At 43.5% G+C, this 21,008-nt stretch overlaps 1 protein-coding gene across 12 annotated transcripts in view; it reads left to right on the top strand.

Moving 5' to 3' along the window:
* The window catches only part of PITPNM2 (phosphatidylinositol transfer protein membrane associated 2), a 525,412-nt gene that overhangs the window by 33,865 nt on the left and 470,539 nt on the right, over window positions 1-21,008 (top strand). For 2 of the 12 annotated variants that reach the window (XM_073586065.1, XM_073586062.1), the window contains exon 3: window positions 19,934-20,071. The exons of the other annotated variants lie outside the window; for them this stretch is intronic. The gene's annotated coding sequence lies outside the window, so the exon portion shown is untranslated. The remainder of the gene's footprint in view (window positions 1-19,933; window positions 20,072-21,008) is intronic. 12 annotated transcript variants of the gene reach the window in all.

Here is a 21,008-nt window from a genome sequence, read left to right as displayed (position 1 = left end):
TGCATAAGTACACAGAGTACAACCCTCAGCGTTTACTGATTGTGTGCACATACCCTTTGAGAAACCCTGCAGAGCTGGGATATAACCTTGTCCTTTCCAGCTATGCTACAAATATTATCGAATGCAATTAATGCAAGGTGCATATACTCTTAATGTAATATATACAATGGCATGTAAAAGTTTGGGCACCCCTTGTCCTAATTACTGTTAGTGTGATCAGTTATGCAAGTTGAAGATGAAATTATCTCTAACAGGGCTAAAGTTAAAGATGACTCATTTACTTCGTATTTTAAGGAAAAAATACTGTCAGTTTTGACATTCTAAAAATTACAAAAAGAAAAATGGGCCAATGCAAGAGTATCATTGAGGTTTATATAGTATTAACATAGTAACATAATGTAGTAACATAGTTATTAAGGTTGAAGGAAGACTTTAAGTCCATCTAGTTCAACCCATATACTATCCTAACCTGCCCTAACATGTTGATCCAGAGGAAGGCAAAAAAAACCCATGTGGCAAACAGTAAGCTTCACATTGGGGAAAAAAATTCCTTCCCGACTTCACATACGGCAATCAGACTAGCTCCCTGGATCAACGTATTATTAAGAAAACTAGTGTATATACCCTGTAGTATTATACTTTTCAAGAAAGGCATCCAGTCCCTTCTTAAATTTTATTAGGGAATCATTCATTACAACATCATATGGCAGAGAGTTCCATAGTCTCACTGCTCTTACAGTAAAGAATCTGCGTCTGTGAGTATCTTTAAACCTTCTTTCCTCCAGACGTTAGAGGATGCCCGCTTGTCCCCGTCACAGGTCTAAGAGTAAAAACATCATTAGAAAGGTCTTTGTATTGTCCCCGCATATACAGTTGTGGCCAAAAGTATTGACACCCCTGCAATTTTGTCAGATAATACTCAGTTTCTTCCTGAAAATGATTGCAAACACAAATTCTTTGGTATTATTATCTTCATTTAATTTGTCTTAAATGAAAAAACACAAAAGAGAATGAAACAAAAAGCAAAACATTGATCATTTCACACAAAACTCCAAAAATGGGCCAGACAAAAGTATTGGCACCCTCAGCCTTTTGACGGTCAAAAGTGCGCAGCACGCTACTTTCACACTAGCAGCGCATGATCTGCGCACCCTATGCTAAAGATGGGGTGCGCCGATCGCATGCGTGCAAATGCGATAGTAGGCGGTGATCCCGGATGGGGCGGGCAGGGAGCCGGATCGGGGCGGGGCTTACCGACGCAGTGTGCAGCGTTGTTTCAACGCTAATGTGAAACCAGCCTAATACTTGGTTGCACAACCTTTAGCCAAAATAACTGTGACCAACCGCTTCCGGTAACCATCAATGAGTTTCTTACAATGCTATGCTGGAATTTTAGACCATTCTTCTTTGGCAAACTGCTCCAGGTCCTTGATATTTGAAGGGTGCCTTCTCCAAACTGCCATTTTTAGATCTCTCCACAGGTGTTCTATGGGATTCAGGTCTGGACTCATTGCTGGCCACCTTAGAAGTCTCTAGTGCTTTCACTCAAACCATCTTCTAGTGCTTTTTAAAGTGTGTTTTGGGTCATTGTCCTGCTGGAAGACCCATGACCTCTGAGGGAGACCCAGCTTTCTCACACTGGGCCCTACATTATGCTGCAAAATTTGTTGGTAGTCTTCAGACTTCATAATGCCATGCACACGGTCAAGCAGTCCAGTGCCAGAGGCAGCAAAGCAACCCCAAAACATCAGGGAACCTCCGCCATATTTGACTGTGGGGACCGTGTTCTTTTCTTTGAATGCCTCTTCTTTTCTCTTGTAAACTCTATGTTGATGCCTTTGCCCAAAAAGCTCTACTTTTGTCTCATCTGACCAGAGAACATTCTTCCAAAACGTTTTAGGCTTTTTCAGGTAAGTTTTGGCAAACTCCAGCCTGGCTTTTTTATGTCTCGGGGTAAGAAGTGGGGTCTTCCTGGGTCTCCTACCATACAGTCCCTTTTCATTCAGATGCCGACGGAGAGTATGGGTCAACACTGTTGTACCCTTGGACTGCAGGGCAGCTTGAACTTGTTTTGATGTTAGTCGAGGTTCTTTATCCAACATCCGTACAATCTTGCGTTGAAATCTCTTGTCAATTTTTCTTTTCCGTCCACATCTAGGGAGGTTAGCCACAGTGCCATGGGCTTTAAACTGCGCACGGTAGACACAGGAACATTCAGGTCTTTGGAGATGGACTTGTAGCCTTGAGATTGCTCATGCTTCCTGACAATTTGGTTTCTCAAGTCCTCAGACAGTTCTTTGGTCTTCTTTCTTTTCTCCATGCTCAATGTGGTACACACAAGGACACAGGACAGAGGTTGAGTCAACTTTAATCCATGTCAACTGGCTGAAAGTGTGATTTAGTTATTGCCAACACCTGTTAGGTGCCACAGGTAAGTTACAGGTGCTGTTAATTACACAAATTAGAGAAGCATCACATGATTTTTCGAACAGTGCCGATACTTTTGTCCACCCTCTTTTTTATGTTTGGTGTGGAATTATATCCAATTTGGCTTTAGGACAATTCTTTTTTGTGTTTTTTCATTTAAGACAAATTAAATGAAGATAATAATACCAAAGAATTTGTGTTTGCAATCATTTTCAGGAAGAAACTGAGTATTATCTGACAGAATTGCAGGGGTGTCAATAATTTTGGCCACAACTGTACTTATACATTGTAATAAGATCACCCCTAAGCCTTAGATTTTCCAAACTAATTAACCCCAAGTGTAATAACCTGTCTTGGTATTGCAGACCCCCTAGTTCCCTAATAACCTTGGTCGCTCTTCTCTGCACCCACTCCAGTTCAGCTATGTCTTTCTTATACATCGGAGACCAGGACTGTACACAGTATTCTAAGTGTGGTCGCACTAGTGACTTATATAGAGGTAAAATTATGTTCTCCTCATGAGCATCTATGCCTCTTTTAATGCATCCCATTATTTTATTTGCCTTTGCAGCAGCTGCCTGACACTGGCCTCTAAATGTGAGTTTGTTGTCCACCCATACACCCAGGTCTTTTTCAGTGACAGTTTTGCCCAGTGTTTTACAATTAAGCACATAATTATACATCTTGTTCGTTCTACCCAAGTGCATGACCTTACATTTATCCCCATTAAAGTTAATTTGCCATTAATCAGCCCAAGCTTCTAGTTTACATAAATCCTCCTGTAATATAAAATTGTCCTCTGTATTGATTACCCTGCAGAGTTTAGTGCCCCTACAAGGTCATTAATAAATATGTTAAAAAGAAGTGGGCCCAAAACTGACCCCTGTGGTACCCCACTGCTAACCGTGACCCAGTCCGAGTGTACTCCATTAATAACCACCCTTTGTGTCCTATCCCTGAGCCAGCTCTTAACCCACCTACAAATATTTTCCCCTATCCCCATTGTTCTCATTTTATGTATCAACCTTTTGTGTGGCACCGTATCAAAAGCTTTTGAAAAGTCCATGTACACCACGTCCACTGCATTCCCTTGGTCCAGTCTGGAACTTACCTCTTCATAAAAGCTTATCAGATTAGTCTGACAGGAACGGTTCCTCGTAAACCCATGTTGATATTGGGTCATGAGGTTATTCTTCTCCAGATACTCCAGTATAGTATCTCTTAGAAAACCCTCCAGGTTTTTACCCACAGTTGAGGTTAAACTTACTGGCCTATAATTTCCAAGCTCAGTTTTTGACCCCTTTTTGAATAATGGCACCACATTTGCTATATGCCAGTCCTGTGGTACAGACCCTGTTATTATGGAATCTTTAAAGATTAAAAATAATGGTCTATCTATGATTGTGCTTAATTCCTGCAGTACTCGGGGGTGTATCCCATCCGGGCCCGGGGATTTGTCAATTTTACTGATTTTTAGACGCCGCCGTACTTTCTGCTTGGTTAAGCAGGTGACATTTAATGGAGAATTTTTATCCCTGATCATGTTATCCGTCATGGGATTTTCTTGTGTAAATACTGTTGAAAAAAAGTCATTTAGCATATTGGCTTTTTCCTCATCCTCATCCACCATTTCACCCAGACTATTTTTAAGGGGGCCAACACTATAATTTTTGGTTCTTACTATTTCTGTAGTTAAAGAATATTTTGGGATTATTTTTACTTTCTCTGGCAATGTGTCTCTCTGTCTCAATCTTTGCTGTCTTTATTTGATTTTTACAGACTTTATTTAATTTTCTGTATTTATTTAATGCCTCATCACTACCTACTTGCTTTAATTCTCTAAATGCTTTATTTTTATCTCTTATTGCGCCCCTTACAGCTCTATTTAGCCATAGTGGTTTCCTCCTATTTCTAGCATGTTTATTCCCATATGGTATATATTGTGCACAGGTCCTATTCAGGATGCTAATAAACGTCTCCCATTTTCTTTGTGTATTTTTATGTCTCAGGATATCGTCCCAGTTAATTGCACCAAGATCATCTCTCATCCGTTGGAAATTTGCCTTCCTGAAGTTTAGTGTCCTTGTAACCCCTCTACTACACATCTTATTAAAGGATACATGAAAAATTATTAATTTGTGATCACTATTACCCAAGTGACCCTCAACCCTTACATTTGATATGCGGTCTGGCCTGTTGGTTAATATTAGGTCTAGCAGTGCCTCCCTCTTGTTGGGTCCTGAACCAGTTGTGAAAGGTAATTGTCTCTCATAGTTGTCAAATACCTATTACCTTTGCTGGAACTGCAGGTTTCGGTTCCCCAATGTATTTCAGGGTAGTTGAAGTCCCCCATAATAATGACTTCTCCTTGAGTCGCCGCTTCATCTATTTGCTTTATGAGGATATTCTCTGTTGCTTCCATTATTTTTGGAGACTTATAACAAACCCCTGTCAGTAACTTATTATTTTCCCCCCCTCCCCTTATCTCTACCCACAGGGACTCTACATTTTCATTAGATTCATATATATTATCACGAAGGATGTGTTTTAATGATGATTTTACATATAAACACACTGTTATGCCGCGCTCACAAGGAGGCGGGGCTTCGGCCCCGACGTCACTCCCTCCGGTACGGCGGTCCCTCAGGGGTCCCCGTCGGGTGCGCCCGCGCAACTCTCGTCCCCGGGTCTCCTCCTCCATGCCACGTTTGCGCTTGCGCGCTCCTGTCAGTGCTGTATAGGGCTCGGTCCTCTCTATGGTATTGGAGGACCTGACCCGGAACCACTAGTGGTCATGTGCTTTCTGGCTAGGTCCTGACCCGGAACCAGTAGTAGTCATGTGCTATATCAGACGACCTCCCCCTAGGGGAGGTGCCTGATTATTGTTGTGCTTCCTGGCTGGGTCAGCTGTGTCCCAGCCTGGCTGTGCGCTGTTCTCAGGTCCTCTGCTCTGTCTGCTATTCTGTGGTGCTCCTAGCACTTGCTCTGAACCCTTGTTTCTTCATGCTCCGCCGTGCCTCCTGGCATTCACTCTATTCCTGTGTTCTGTTACTTGCTACACGCCTTATGTGCCCACGTGTACCCGTCTAGCACTACCCTGTACTCAGCGCACTCCCGTGTACTCTCCTGTGTTCCCTAGTATCCTGCACCCTCCAGTCACACAGTCTCGTATCTCCTGTGAGCCGGCCGCCTGGTGCCAGCAGTCGTGGTATCGTATCCCCTGGGGCTTGCTCCTGACACTCCCTGTATAGGGGGTGGTCCTCACTAGGCTAGCTCGCCCTGGGAGGGTTGGTGCCGCGACCCAGAGGGTCCACTCCAGGAGTCGCTAACACTCTAACAGTATAATCAGGCCATGGACTCCGCTGGTACTGCGGCTTCCGTCCAAAAGGAGCTGACGTTCCTCCGGGAAAACCAGATTAGGATTATGGCATTTCTCAAGTCCATGGAGTCCGGTTTATCTGCCTCTCAGTCCTCTGAGCCTGGGAATGCTGCCCAGTTGGCTAGTCTCCAGCAGGAACTTGCGCAGCAACGCGACTCCCAGGCTCAGATTCTCAACTATATAGCGTCGGTAGATAATCGGCTCCTTTCCATACAATCTGCCCAGGCCATGCTTCCACACTCACTTCCGCGCCTATGCAAGCCACCCCGGTATAGTGGTGACCCTGTGTTGTGTCGCGGATTCTTGAACCAGTGTCGTTTGCATTTTGAGTTTTTGCCGCAGCATTACCCCACCGATCGTGCTAAAATAGCATTTATTGTTTCTCACTTAGAGGGTAAGGCGCTTGCGTGGGTGAATCCCCTTTGGGAGCGTAATGACCCGCTCGTCGCTCAGCTTTCCATCTTTTTGGACACTTTCCGTAAGGTGTTCGATGAGCCGGGTCGCCTTGCTTCCACCACCGAGTCCCTCTTTAATCTTCGTCAAGGTTCTCTATCGGTTGGACAATACGCAATATGTTTTCGCACTTTGTCCTCTGAGCTAGGTTGGAATAATGATGCCCTCGTAGGGGCCTTTTGGCGTGGTCTGTCCGGTCGGATCAAAGACGAACTGGCGGGCCGAGATACCCCTACCAATTTGGAGGATCTTATCTCTCTCGCGACACGCATTGATTTGCGCTTCCAGGAGCGCACCCGCGAGTCAGCCAGAGAGAGAGGGTCCTCTCGCCTCTCTTCGTCCACTCGCAGTTTTTCTCATCCGTCACCCGAGTTATCTGCGGCAGATCCGGTACCTGAGCCTATGCAGGTGGATCGCCTCCAGATAGCTCAACGGCGTCGTGTGAAAAGGCAGGCACAAGGGCTCTGTTTCTATTGTGGGGATGCCTCCCACTTTCTACGCTCATGTCCCAAGAGACCGGGGAAGTCTCTCCGCCTGGGACTGTTAAGTGAGGTCTCCCCAAGTGTATGTGATTCCTCTCTACCCCTGACCGTGCCTGTCTCCCTGAATTTTGGTTTCGAGACTTTTACTGTGAAAGCTATTGTGGACTCTGGCGCAGTGGGTAACTTTATTAGTCTCGAGGCAGTTAAGAAGTTTCGCATCCCTGTCAGATCCCTGGAGTCTCCTAGGTCAGTAGTTCCGGTCGACGATAAGCCCTTGCAGGACACCGTTAACCAGGTCACTGAGGAAGTTGAGTTGCAGATTGGCACATGTCATCGGGAGCGGATCTCCTTCTACGTATTGCCGACTTCGCCTCATACCCTTCTTCTTGGACTTCCTTGGTTACGTATTCATGGGCCGACCCTGGACTGGCAATCTGGTGATATACTCCGTTGGGGACCGTCCTGTCAAAAGAGTTGCCTGCTGTTCATTCATCGGAAGAACCCTGCTTGCTCGTCTTCGACGGTTATAGGTCCGCCGTCCACCATCCCGTCTGTGACTTGTGACATTGTCGAGAAGGAGGCTGAGAGTCAGTCTCCACATCCGTCAAGCATTCCGTCTGTGACTTGTGACATTGTCGAGAAGGAGGCTGAGAGTCAGTCTCCACATCCGTCAAGCATTCCGTCTGTGACTTGTGACATTGTCGAGAAGGAGGCTGAGAGTCAGTCTCCACATCATTCAAGCAACCGGTCTGTGACTTGTGACATTATCAACAGGGGGGCTGAGAGTCAGTCTCCACCTCCGTCAAGTGACCGTCCCAAGGTAATTACCGTGGCTTCCGTCAAGTTGATGCCCCAGCGTCCAGGGGAGACCTTTGTGTCTAAAGGTAACCGTAAAGGTGTGTTATCCTGGGGACATTCTTCTCCGGCTGCCGGTCATGTTGGTGCCAAGAGGACACTCTCCCGTTTATCCCACGATTACTGGTGGCCGTCTATTGCTCAGGACGTCAAAGACTTCGTGGCTGCTTGCCCATCGTGTGCCAAGAAGAAACTTCCCAAGCAACCATCCTCCGACTGCTCGCCTCCTAAGGATGAATTGACTTCCAATGACTGCACCACCATTTCGGCCTCCAAGCATGTCTGTGTGCCTCTGCCGGTTCGACCTGTCTCGGGGATACCTGCCTCCGACTCTCTGTCCGTGGAGTTCTCCAGGGTATGGCAGGAGACCGAATTTTCTCGTATTGAGACTCTGGATCTCATTGGTCCTCATGCAGTTAGGAAGTGTCTGGATCCCGCTCCTAGTGTCAAGGTGCTATTTTCCAGTTCTAGAGAGAGGGGGCTTAAAGGAGGGGGTACTGTTATGCCGCGCTCACAAGGAGGCGGGGCTTCGGCCCCGACGTCACTCCCTCCGGTACGGCGGTCCCTCAGGGGTCCCCGTCGGGTGCGCCCGCGCAACTCTCGTCCCCGGGTCTCCTCCTCCATGCCACGTTTGCGCTTGCGCGCTCCTGTCAGTGCTGTATAGGGCTCGGTCCTCTCTATGGTATTGGAGGACCTGACCCGGAACCACTAGTGGTCATGTGCTTTCTGGCTAGGTCCTGACCCGGAACCAGTAGTAGTCATGTGCTATATCAGACGACCTCCCCCTAGGGGAGGTGCCTGATTATTGTTGTGCTTCCTGGCTGGGTCAGCTGTGTCCCAGCCTGGCTGTGCGCTGTTCTCAGGTCCTCTGCTCTGTCTGCTATTCTGTGGTGCTCCTAGCACTTGCTCTGAACCCTTGTTTCTTCATGCTCCGCCGTGCCTCCTGGCATTCACTCTATTCCTGTGTTCTGTTACTTGCTACACGCCTTATGTGCCCACGTGTACCCGTCTAGCACTACCCTGTACTCAGCGCACTCCCGTGTACTCTCCTGTGTTCCCTAGTATCCTGCACCCTCCAGTCACACAGTCTCGTATCTCCTGTGAGCCGGCCGCCTGGTGCCAGCAGTCGTGGTATCGTATCCCCTGGGGCTTGCTCCTGACACTCCCTGTATAGGGGGTGGTCCTCACTAGGCTAGCACGCCCTGGGAGGGTTGGTGCCGCGACCCAGATGGTCCACTCCAGGAGTCGCTAACACTCTAACACACACGCCTCCCCCTCGCTTATTTGTTCGGTCATTTCTGAACCATAGCCCTGTAAATTAACCGCCCAGTCATGGCTCTCGTCCAGCCATGTCTCAGATATCCCCACCATGTCATAATTATGTTCCAACAACATTAACTCCAATTCCTCCATCTTGTTGGCGAGGCTTCTGGCATTAGTATACATGCACTTTATGTATCTCTCTGTACCTCTATTCTTTCTTAAATTTTTAACTGTTCTAACCTCACCCCCCATGCCACATCCACCCCCAATTTCATTATTTGTGCCAAGGTCTCTATCTGCACTGTCTTCCCCTCCTATAAAAGGAATATCCCCCCCCCCCGTCCCTAGTTTAAACACTCCTCCAACCTTCTAGCCATTTTCTCCCCCAGCACAGCTGCACCCTCCCCATTGAGGTGCAGCCCATCCCTAGCGTAGAACCTGTAGCCAACTGAGAAGTCGGCCCAGTTCTGCAGGAACCCAAACACCTCCTTCCTACACCAATTCCTGAGCCACTTATTAACCTTCCTAATCTCCCGTTGCCTCTCTGCGTGGCACGTGGTACAGGAAGTATTTCCAAAAATACCACCTTGGAGGTCCTTGCTTTAAGCTTACAGCCTAATTCCCTGAAATCATATTTAAGGACCTTCCACCTACCTCTAACTTTGTCATTTGTGCCAATGTGCACTATGACCACTGGATCCTCACCAGCCCCTCCCAGTAATCTGTCAACCTGATCACCGATGTGTCGGACTCGAGCGCCAGGTAGGCAGCACACCGTTCGACGATCCCTGTCTTTGTGACAGATTGCCCTATCTGTTCCCCCCAATAATTGAGTCTCCCACTAGCAGAACCTGTCTGGTCTGCCCTGCTCTCCTATTTCCCCCCTTACTGGAGCAGACACTCCTCCGGCTTTCAGAGGACATGCCTTGCTGCAGCAGTGCTACTCCTGCACTAACACTTCCCTCATCTGCCAACTTAGCAAACTTATTGGGGTGTGCCAGATCAGGACTAGCCTCCCTGGTGTTCTTCCCTCTACCCCGCCTTCTGTCACGCAGCTAGCTGCTTCATTGTCCTGCAGCTCCAACCTAGCATCCACCCCCCTCATCTATCCCATTGAGCGTCTGCTCAGTGAGCAGAAGACTCCTTTCCATATTGATCTCAGTGTTGCCAGCTGCACATTTAGATCCAGTATCTGGGCTTCCAAATGCACAACGTGCTCACATCTTGCACAGCAGTATGCACCCTCGACCGGCTGTTCAAGGATTTCATACATGCGGCAAGACGTGCACTGGATGGCATTGGCAATAGTGGAGCACATCCTGATGGGGATTGCACCAGACAAAAAGATAAGCAAAAATAAATAAAAAGTATTAATAAAATATAACAGCAATTCAGTCATTCCTCTCTTGGAAACTCCCTGAATCCAAAGTCACTGAATCACAAGTCACACATTTACCACAGTTCGCACTTACGCTCAGGTCACATTCAGCTCGTTTACACTCGCTCAGGCAGAAGATTTAAAAGATTTTTTTTTTCCCCTTTTACCAGCACACCACCCTGCTGCTCAGTGCATTTCCAAAAAAAGTATTGGCCATTAGCATCCTAATTATATGGACTCCTCCCTGGGGAGAGTCACATGGCCACAAGTCATGTGCCTGCTGATGTCATTGTGGGCACTCCTCACTGAATATCTGAATATACAGTTAGGTCCATATATATTTGGACAGAGACACATTTTTCTAATTTTAGTTCTAGACATTACCACAATGAATTTTAAACAAAACAATTCAGATGCAGCTGAAGTTGAGACTTTCAGCTTTCATTTGAGGGTATCCACATTAAAATTGGATGAAGGGTTTAGGAGTTTCAGCTCCTTAACATGTGCCACCCTGTTTTTAAAGGGACCAAAAGTAATTGGACAATTGACTCCAAGGCTATTTCATGGACAGGTGTGGGCAATCCTTTCGTTATGTCATTCTCAATTAAGCAGATAAAAGGCCTGGAGTTGATTTGAGGTGTGGTGCTTGCATTTGGAAGGTTTTGCTGTGAAGGAAACAGCAGTCAAAGGAGCTCTCCATGCAGGTGAAACAAGCCATCCTTAAGCTGCTAAAACAGAAAAAACCCATCAGAGAAATTGTTACAATATTAGGAGTGGCAAAATCTACAGTTTGGTACATCCTGAGAAAGAAAGCACTGGTGAACTCATCAATGCAAAAAGACCTGGGCGCCCACGGAAGATAACAGGGGTGAATGATCGCAGAATCATCTCCATGGTGACGAGAAACCCCTTCACAACAGCCAACCAAGTGAACAACACTCTCCAGGAGGTAGGCGTATCAATATCCAAATCTACCATAAAGAGAAGACTGCATGAAAGTAAAAACAGAGGGTTCACTGCACGGTGCAAGCCACTCATAAGCATCAAGAATCAAAAGGCCAAAAGGCTAGACTGGACTTTGCTAAAAAACCTCTATAAAAGCCAGCACAGTTCTGGAAGAACATTCTTTGGACAGATGAAACCAAGATCAACCTCTACCAGAATGATGGAAAGAGGAAAGTATGGTGAAGGCGTGGTACAGCTCATGATCCAAAGCATACCACATAATCTGTAAAACACGGCGGAGGCAGTGTGATGGCTTGGGCATGCATGGCTGCCAGTGGCACTGGGTTCCTAGTGTTTATTGATGATGTGACACAGGACAGAAGCAGCCGAATGAATTCTGAGGTATTCAGAGCCATACTGTGTGCTCAGATCCAGTCAAATGCAGCCAAACTGATTGGTCGTCGTTTCATACTACAGATGGACAATGACCCAAAACATAAAGCCAAAGCAACCCAGGAGTTTATTAAAGCAAAGAAATGGAATATTCTTGAATGGCCAAGTCAGTCACCTGATCTCAACCCAATTGAGCATGTATTTCACTTGTTAACGACTAAACTTCAGACAGAAAAGCCCACAAACAAACAGCAACTGAAAACCACCGCAGTAAAGGCCTGGCAGAGCATCAAAAAGGAGGAAACACAGCGTTTGGTGATGTCCATGAGTTCAAGACTTCAGGCAGTCATTGCCAACAAAGGGTTTTCAACCAATACTAGAAATGGACATTTTATTTACAATTATTTAATCTGTCCAATTACTTTTGGTCCCTTTAAAAACAGGGTGGCACATGTAAGGAGCTGAAACTCCTAAACCCTTCATCCAGTTTTAATGTGGATACTCTCAAATGAAAGCTGAAAGTCTGAACTTCAACTACATCTGAATTGTTTTGTTTAAAATTCATTGTGGTAATGTCTAGAACCAAAATTAGAAAAATGTTGTCTCTGTCCAAATATATATGGACCTAACTGTATAAAATAAAAACATGACTGCGAGTCATGTGACTACTAATATCATTGAGTCACATGGTTTTAAGCTGTGGATCATGTGACTGGGATCATTTGTTATATCAGCATATCTTGTCATTCACATTTCTATATTTGCACTCTATTGGCCCCTTATTCCATCAGTGTAGGTTTCCATATTTTGTCACCACTACACACAATCATAAATCCCTTCTTCTGTCTCTTGGGATATATATTCACACTTACCTTTTGGTCTTATCATGACCCTTTATCACTTCATGTTTTTTTTTTTTTTTGGTGTTTTAATTAAACATTGGCACATTATTTTCTCATATATCCACTTTGTCCTTACACATCACTATTCCCACATCTGCTGTGGCATAGACAACTTCCTTTTTGGCCATACACTATCATTAATTTGTTATTTTATTATATTTTTATTTCACTAATTTTGCACACTACTTTCTCCCATTCACACCTGGCATTTTCTTAATTGTATTGTTATTATTTCTCGCACCTTTATTATATAATTTTTACTTCCCTCCTTTCTTCCTATTCCCAAATACTTGTATTGGGGATTTACACCCTATACCTGTTTCTGACAGCCCTACATGGCTACAGAATCATACCACCTCTAATACCATTTAGATTTAGGGTTAGGGTGATCAATGAGTGGAACAGGCTGCCACAAGAGGTCGTGAATTCTCCTTCAATAGAAGTCTTCAAACAGAGGGTGGACAGACATCTGTCTGGGATGATTTAGTAAATCCTGCTTTGAGCAGGGGGTTGGACCAGATGGCCCAGGAGGTCCCTTCCAACTCTACCAGTCTATGATTTTTTTTTCTTCAACGCTGATGTTTATTTACCCCTGGTGCTGCACTCCCTCCCACATTCCACCTTCTTTTGTGTTAGCAGGCAAGCATTTTTTGATTCTGTATTGCCATTGTCTTTCCCATTACACAGATACTCCATTCCAGTCTCCCTCAAAGTCAGCGGGCCAAATAGTGTGCTGCAGCGCTCCAGTCATATGCCGGTGCCTGCGTCTCTATGCGGTCACATGGTTCCCATGTGACGGCTGTTCCTGGGAAACCGACCATGTGACTCATCACGTGGCCAGATTGTCTTCAACGCGAGATACAGGACGCCGGTGGGCTTCCGGCCCTCTCTGTCCGTGCATGCGCGGACATCCATTTTGTTCACTCCCATTGGCGGGCACCATTTATTTAAACGTCTCCTTTGAATTCTGTGGCCATCCCCTGATAAAGAAACGCGCGTCTGGGTTAGTGCTACACAGCCTGCTGGACACTACTTTCTGATATAACCTATGGCCACCACCTTTCAGCTTCAGCCCCATGTGACAGCATTTTATAACGCTGTACGTATGACTCCAATTCGCCCTGCTAGGCAAAAAAAGACGTTTTAAAATATTCACCTACGGGGCGTTCCGGTACTATGGGTGTCGCTGTTCTTAATCCGGTGCCTCCTCTCTTCTTGGGTTGCCATCCTCCTGTGCTTTTTGTGGATGGCGCGTCCTACATCATCCACACTGTGTCCTCTTTGTGTAGTTGCACTTCTCTCTTCCCTGCAAAGGGCAGAGCAAATTACTGTTCTGCGCATGCACTTGGAAAGGTCAAAAGAGCGCCTGTGCATTTGAAATGTAGTAGGACAGGGCATTGCAGTAGCTTAGGTATCCATGGTTACAGTCATTCATTCAGTGATAGTTTTTATGGTCGTAACCATGGATACCTAAGCTACCACAATAGGGTAAGCAACATAGAAGAACTATACCATTTCTAATTGGAGGAATTTGCTAACATTATTATTTATTATTATTATTTCGCCTACTACATGTTGCTATAGGATCTTGGAGATGGGAATCCCCCTTTAGTGAATTGGGCCCTCAGTGCCGACCAGTTTTCATTAGGTGGAAGTACACAAATGCTATTGACTCTTAATTCAATGCATTTTTGGCAGCATGTACTGTAAATGATATTCATTTTCTTTAATGACCTATCAAATAAACATGATATTTATGGTGGGACAAGCGCTTTAGGCAGACTAGTATGATGTATAAAGTAGGACATATCTACTTGGAGTATTACATTCTATAAAAGTGGCTTACACATCTGGCACAAAATATATTGGGTTATGCTTGGAAAGATCTACAGACCATTACAAGAAAATTTATTTTAATTAAACAATTAGTGTTCTGTTCTGAGCAAACACACTGCATTCCTTTTCGTACTGAACAGTTCCCCAATTATAGAACTGCTTTAGGGGTCAATAAAACATCTTCATAAAAATATTTCAAAATCATTGTCAAACACTGGCAAAGTTGTACATAGGGCACATTATGCCCGTGCTCTTGTTAGTCTGCATTAATAACTTTGTGCTTGTCATTCTTTGGGAAGGGAATTATTTTAGGCCCTGATATTTTATATAAACAATCTATAGTCAAGGTATAATATATTCTACTTTTACCAACATGCATTTTGCAGTTGCTGCTGTATCAGTCAACATAGTTTCATAGTATTAGGGTATGTTCCAATTGGGAAATTAAGCAGCGGATTTTCCTCTATGGATTTTATAGGGTGAAAATAAATGACTACTAGAGAGGAGCAAATCTATTGAAATTTAAATGAGTCAGCTTCGACAAATTTAAAAAAAAATAATTGATTCAGTTTGAATCGTAAGTACCGCAAAGAGCCCAAAATATGTCCTTCCCTGAAAGTATGTATATGATTCTCTTGAGGTTTTCTGAAGCTATATTGAACTCATTTCAGAAGTATGTCAGTGACCTGAACATACATTTGAAACCAGAAGTTTACATACATTATATAAAAAGACAGATATGCATGTTTTTCTCAATATTTGACATGAAATCAGAATAAACATTTCCCATTTTAGGTCAGTTAGGATTGCCATAATTATTAATATTTGTCAAATGCCGGAATAATGAGCGAATGTTTTAAGGCATTTTTATTACTTACTGCAAAGTCAAAAGTTTACATACATTTCATTAGTATTTGATACCATTGCCCTTAAACTGAATGACTTGGGTCAAACGTTTGGGATATCCTTCCACAAGCTTCTCACAATAGTTGGTCGGAATTTGGCACCTTTCCTTCTGACAAAACAGGTTTGTAGGTCGCCTTGCTCGCTCCTGCTTTCCAGCCTTCCCATAAATTTTCAATAAGACTGAGATCAGGGCTTTGTGATGACCACTCCCAGACCTCTGGTTTCAACTGTATATGGTTATTATTAAATGGATGGTAACTAGTTTTCACTGCTGCAGAGCTGTCACACATACTATCTGTACAAGTTGTTAAATATTTTATGTCTTTCTGTCTCTAATTTTATGGTTAAACTGTGAGCTGTGACATTTTCACTCTATCCAGATTCACCATAAAATGGCTGCACCATTTTCTTCCTAGGCGTTTATTCAGGCTATGATAGTCCTTTTTGATTGTGCAGGTAATAGTGAAACGATGAAGGGTGCCAATATGAGTATAAGTGTGGTTTAGAGTGGTTTCAGTGCAGATTTAACCCAATTCATCTTCTCATGGGTTTGCAGCAAACTAAGCTTTATAATTGGTTGTGTGCACACAACCCAACCAGGTGAGCATTATAAGACAATTATTTTGGCATTTTACCCATATAAGACCCTATTTGCACTTTGTGTCTTTCAAGTCTTTTTTTTTAGTTCTTTTTGATTGGCAGAGCTATACCATGTGATGTGATAGCTGCATGGAATTATGGGGAGCATCTGATGAGTGTCATGCCTTGCCACAATTCTTACTCTTTTTGGGACTGGAGTAAGATTAGTGGTGCAAGGGATGCCACCGCTCCTCATGAATTTGCTATGCCCTCATCCTGCCCCAGTTCCACCCACTAGGTTAAAATGGAGTGAGTACAGCATAAGTCTCAAAATGTTAGCGCAGTCACGCATTGTGTCACCATTTTGCAATTTTTCAAAGCTTTTTACACCAAAATTCTGGCATAAAAGCTTTAATGAATTGGGCCTTGAGTGTTAAAATTCAACAAAAGGCCACTGGCACTGTGAGCTAAGTTAGTGTTTTTGACGGCTAAGTTTGTTACATTATACTATACAGTCATGGCCAAAAGTATTGACACCCCTGCAATTCTGTCAGGTAATACTCAGTTTCTTCCTGAAAATGATTGCAAACACAAATTCTTTGGTATTATTATCTTCATTTAATTTGTCTTAAATGAAAAAACACAAAAAGAATTGTCCTAAAGCCAAATTGGATATAATTCCACACCAACCATAACAAAGAGGGTGGACAAAAGTATTGGCACTGTTCGAAAAATCATGTGATGCTTCTCTAATTTGTGTAATTAACAGCACCTATAACTTACCCTGTGGCACCTAACAGGTGTTGGCAATAACTAAATCACACTTGCAGCCAGTTGACATGGATTAAAGTTGACTCAACCTCTGTCTTGTGTCCTTGTGTGTACCACATTGAGCATGGAGAAAAGAAAGAAGACCAAAGAACTGTCTGAGGACTTGAGAAACCAAATTGTGAGGAAGCATGAGCAATCTCAAGGCTACAAGTCCATCTCCAAAGACCTGAATGTTCCTGTGTCTACCGTGCGCAGTGTCATCAAGAAGTTTAAAGCCCATGGCACTGTGGCTAACCTCCCTAGATGTGGCCGGAAAAGAAAAATTGACAAGAGATTTCAACGCAAGATTGTGCGGATGTTGGATAAAGAACCTCGACTAACATCCAAACAAGTTCAAGCTGCCCTGCAGTCCGAGGGTACAACGGTGTCAACCCGCACTATCCGTTGGCATCTGAATGAAAAGAGACTGTATGGTAGGAGACCCAGGAAAACTCCACTTCTTACCCCGAGACATAAAAAAGCCAGGCTGGAGTTTGCCAAAACTTACCTGAAAAAGCCTAAAACATTTTGGAAGAATGTTCTTTCGTCAGATGAGACAAAAGTAGAGCTTTTAGGGCAAAAGCATCAACATAGAGTTTACAGGAGAAAAAAGAGGCATTCAAAGAAAAGTACATGGTCCCTACAGTCAAACATGGCGGAGGTTCCCTGATGTTTTGGGGTTGCTTTGCTGCCTCTGGCACTGGACTGCTTGACCGTGTGCATGGCATTATGAAGTCAGAAGACTACCAACAAATTTTGCAGCATAATTTAGGGCCCAGTGTGAGAAAGCTGGGTCTACCTCAGAGGTCATGGGTCTTCCAGCAGGACAATAACCCAAAACACACTTCAAAAAGCACTAGAAAATGGTTTGAGAGAAAGCACTGGAGACTTCTAAGGTGGCCAGCAATGAGTCCAGACCTGAATCCCATAGAACACCTGTGGAGAGATCTAAAAATGGCAGTTTGGAGAAGGCACCCTTCAAATATCAGGGACCTGGAGTAGTTTGCCAAAGAAGAATGGTCTAAAATTCAAGCAGAGCATTGTAAGAAACTCATTGATGGTTACCGGAAGCGGTTGGTCGCAGTTATTTTGGCTAAAGGTTGTGCAACCAAGTATTAGGCTGAGGGTGCCAATACTTTTGTCGGGCCCATTTTTGGAGTTTTGTGTGAAATGATCAATGTTTTGCTTTTTGCTTCATTCTCTTTTGCGTTTTTTCATTTAAGACAAATTAAATGAAGATAATAATGCCAAAGAATTTGTGTTTGCAATCATTTTCAGGAAGAAACTGAATATTATCTGACAGAATTGCAGGGGTGTCAATACTTTTGGCCATGACTGTACATAGACATTGGATCTGCTATTCAACTTGATGCACGGTGATGCTGAGCAATAGTAGTAGAACAGTAAAATCTGTACATTTAGGCAAAGTTAAAGTAGTGGCACTCGTCATCAATTTTTTTTAAATAAAGTTTATCTGTTGCAGATGTTCTCTGAGTGCTGAGTTCTGTATAGCCCTGCCGACACCACTGATTGACAGTTTTGGCTTCATTGAGGCAGTGGAAGGCGTAGATAGATGGTACCCAAGCAGGTTGAAACATGCTCTTAGAGGAGTTTTCTCTCGAACAAAAGTTATTTTTAATCAATAGATTTTGGAATAATAATAATTTCCACAATTGGACATGTTTAAATAAAATGCTCCTGTGCTGAGATAATCTTATAAATGTGCCCCTGCTGTGTAATGGATGTGTCTGATCATACCACATCTCCTGGGCAGGGGAGGAAGCAAAAGAATATACAGATATTACAGCATGGGATCACAAATGATTCTTTTTGTGAGGTTAAGCATTTCCCTGCCTTTTTTAAACAATGTTTTACTTGTGATCCCATGTTGTAATGTCTTTATACCTTCTTGTTTTCTCCCCCGCCATGTAGCTGTGGTATAATCATACCATATTCCTGTACGGTCAGACACAGCCATTACACAGTACACAGCAGGGGCACATTTATAAGATTATCTCAGCACACAAACATTTTATTTAACACCCGGGGTATTTTCGTTTTTGCATTTTTGTTTTTCACTCCCCTTCTTCCCAGAGCCATAACTTTTTTTTATTTTTCCATCAATATGGCCGTGTGAGGTCATTACGAGTTCATAGACACCAAGCATGTCTAGTGGTGAAAAAAAATTCCAAACTTTGTTAAAAAAAAGAAAAAAAATTCCGATAAATGTAGCATCTCTGTTTTCCGTGATCTCGGGGGGGCTTATGATTTGCTTGCCGAGCTGACGTTTTTAATGATACCATTTTGGTGCAGATACGATCATTTGCTCGCCCGTTATTGCATGTTAATGTAATGTCGCGGCGACAAAAAAAACGTAATTTTGTCATTTTGACTTTTTTTCTCGCTACGCCGTTTAGCGATCAGATTAATCCTTTTTTATTTATAGAGCGGGCCATTCTGAACGCGACGATGCCAAATATGTGTGTTTGATTTTTTTTCATTGTTTTATTTTGAATGAGGAGAAAGAAGGGTGATTTGAACTTTTATTTTTTGTATTTTTAAAAACGTTTTTTTTTCTTTTGGCATGCTTCAATAGACAATACTAGAAGCTGCCACAACCTGATCGGCTCTGCTACATAGAAGTGATGATCACTTCGCCTCTATGTAGTAGAATTTCTCACTTGCTATGAGCGCCAACCACTGGGTGGTGCTCACAGCAAGCCGGCACTGACAACCATAGAGGTTTCCAGGAGACCTCAGGTTGTAATGCCAACACACCGGTGACCCGCGATCATGAGACGCGGGTCACCAGTGGGCGGATGTCCGACGTGATTGCAGGAAACGCTTGTTAAATGCTTGTTAAATAAGGGAGGGAGTTCAACATCGGCGTACTATTAACGCCTGATGTCGGAGAGGAGTTAAACATCCAATTGTGGAAGTTATTAGTATTATAAGATCTATTGATTAAAATGAACTTTTGTTCGTGCGAATCCCCTTTACTTGTTTGACCACCCCACAGTCCACCAAGCGCCCGTACTTGGTTTGAATAGTCATTTTGTGCTGACAGAGTCCCTTTAATACATCTCTGAAATCGAGTGGTAGCTACAGATGCCCATTACTGCTCCATTCATTCTCTAAAGGAATGTTAAGTACACTGCTCAGAGTTGTTTTTAGACCCCCACCATGCAAGTCATCGCCTATCACTTTAGAAAATTGTGCTTACAGGTTCTCTTTAATGTTAAGTAAAATACATGGCTGTAATTACATTGTAATACTGATTACATTGAAACTATTGGCGAAAAATTCTGCTTTGTTCTTTAATTAGATTTCGGTGCACAGGGGTCGGACTGTGCACTGGGTGTCTTCCTACCTGTCTGTGATTCCCGACTCCTCCACCTGCCTCCAGTCTTTGAATGACCTGCCTCCTCTGTTTGAAATCTCAGCAGTATCCTGTCATGAATATGTAAGCACATATCCTCCTGTTTCCAGTATTCCAAAAGATAGATTTACAATTGTGAGTACATCTTGACGCTGTTTGCAGCTTGCTTGAAAAGGAGGCATGTGTTTGCAGGCAACGGGTTTGGCTAAGCTTAAAAGGGCCTGGCTTTTGATTTTGTATTTTGTTGTAGATATATATCTTTAATCCTGCCTGTATTGGTAGTTAGATAAATACTGAACGTGATGTCAATTACGTTTTCAGTACAGATATAGACATGTAGGTATTGAACAAATTAAATATATTTAGCAAAAAGAAATTAATTGCTAAAACAATCGGTCATTTCTGATGACACGTTCCCTTTTACAATATGATAATTGCATGCTGGATTTCAGTTCATTGTGCTGCTCCATAAACTTTTATGCTCTTAACTGATAAGATAGCTGCAAACATTAGCACTTATCAGTTATAATTAACTGCATGTACAGCAGCCATAGTCATTACTTGAAGGTTGATAGGAACACCAGACTTGGCAGACACTTGCTTTATTGTCATGGTGCACATACTCATGAGTTAGCTGTCAATCAACAGTTCATTCCTACTACTGTTATTTTTTTATGACTCCTATACACATACAGTGCCTTGCGAAAGTATTCGGCTCCCTTTAACTTTTCAACCTTTTCCCACATATCATGCTTCAAACATAAAGCTACAAAATGTAAATTTTTGGTGACGAATCAACAACAAGTGGGACACGGTTGTGAAGTTGAATGAAATTTGTTGGTTAATTTAAATTTTTGTGGAAATTCAAAAACTGAAAAGTGGGGCGTGCAATATTATTCTGCCCCTTTAACTTAATAGTTTGTTGCACCACCTTTTGCTGCGATTACAGCTGCATGTCGCTTGTGGTATGTCTCTATCAGTTTTGCACATCGAGAGACTGAAATTCTTGCCCACTCTTTTT

The sequence above is a fragment of the Dendrobates tinctorius genome, unplaced genomic scaffold (genome assembly GCF_039654945.1).
Source record: "Dendrobates tinctorius isolate UK_male_01 unplaced genomic scaffold, ASM3965494v1 ptg000090l, whole genome shotgun sequence".
NCBI classification, from domain to species: domain Eukaryota; kingdom Metazoa; phylum Chordata; class Amphibia; order Anura; family Dendrobatidae; genus Dendrobates; species Dendrobates tinctorius.
Note: the sequence above shows the minus strand (reverse complement) of the source record. Positions and strands in the feature narration are given on the sequence as shown.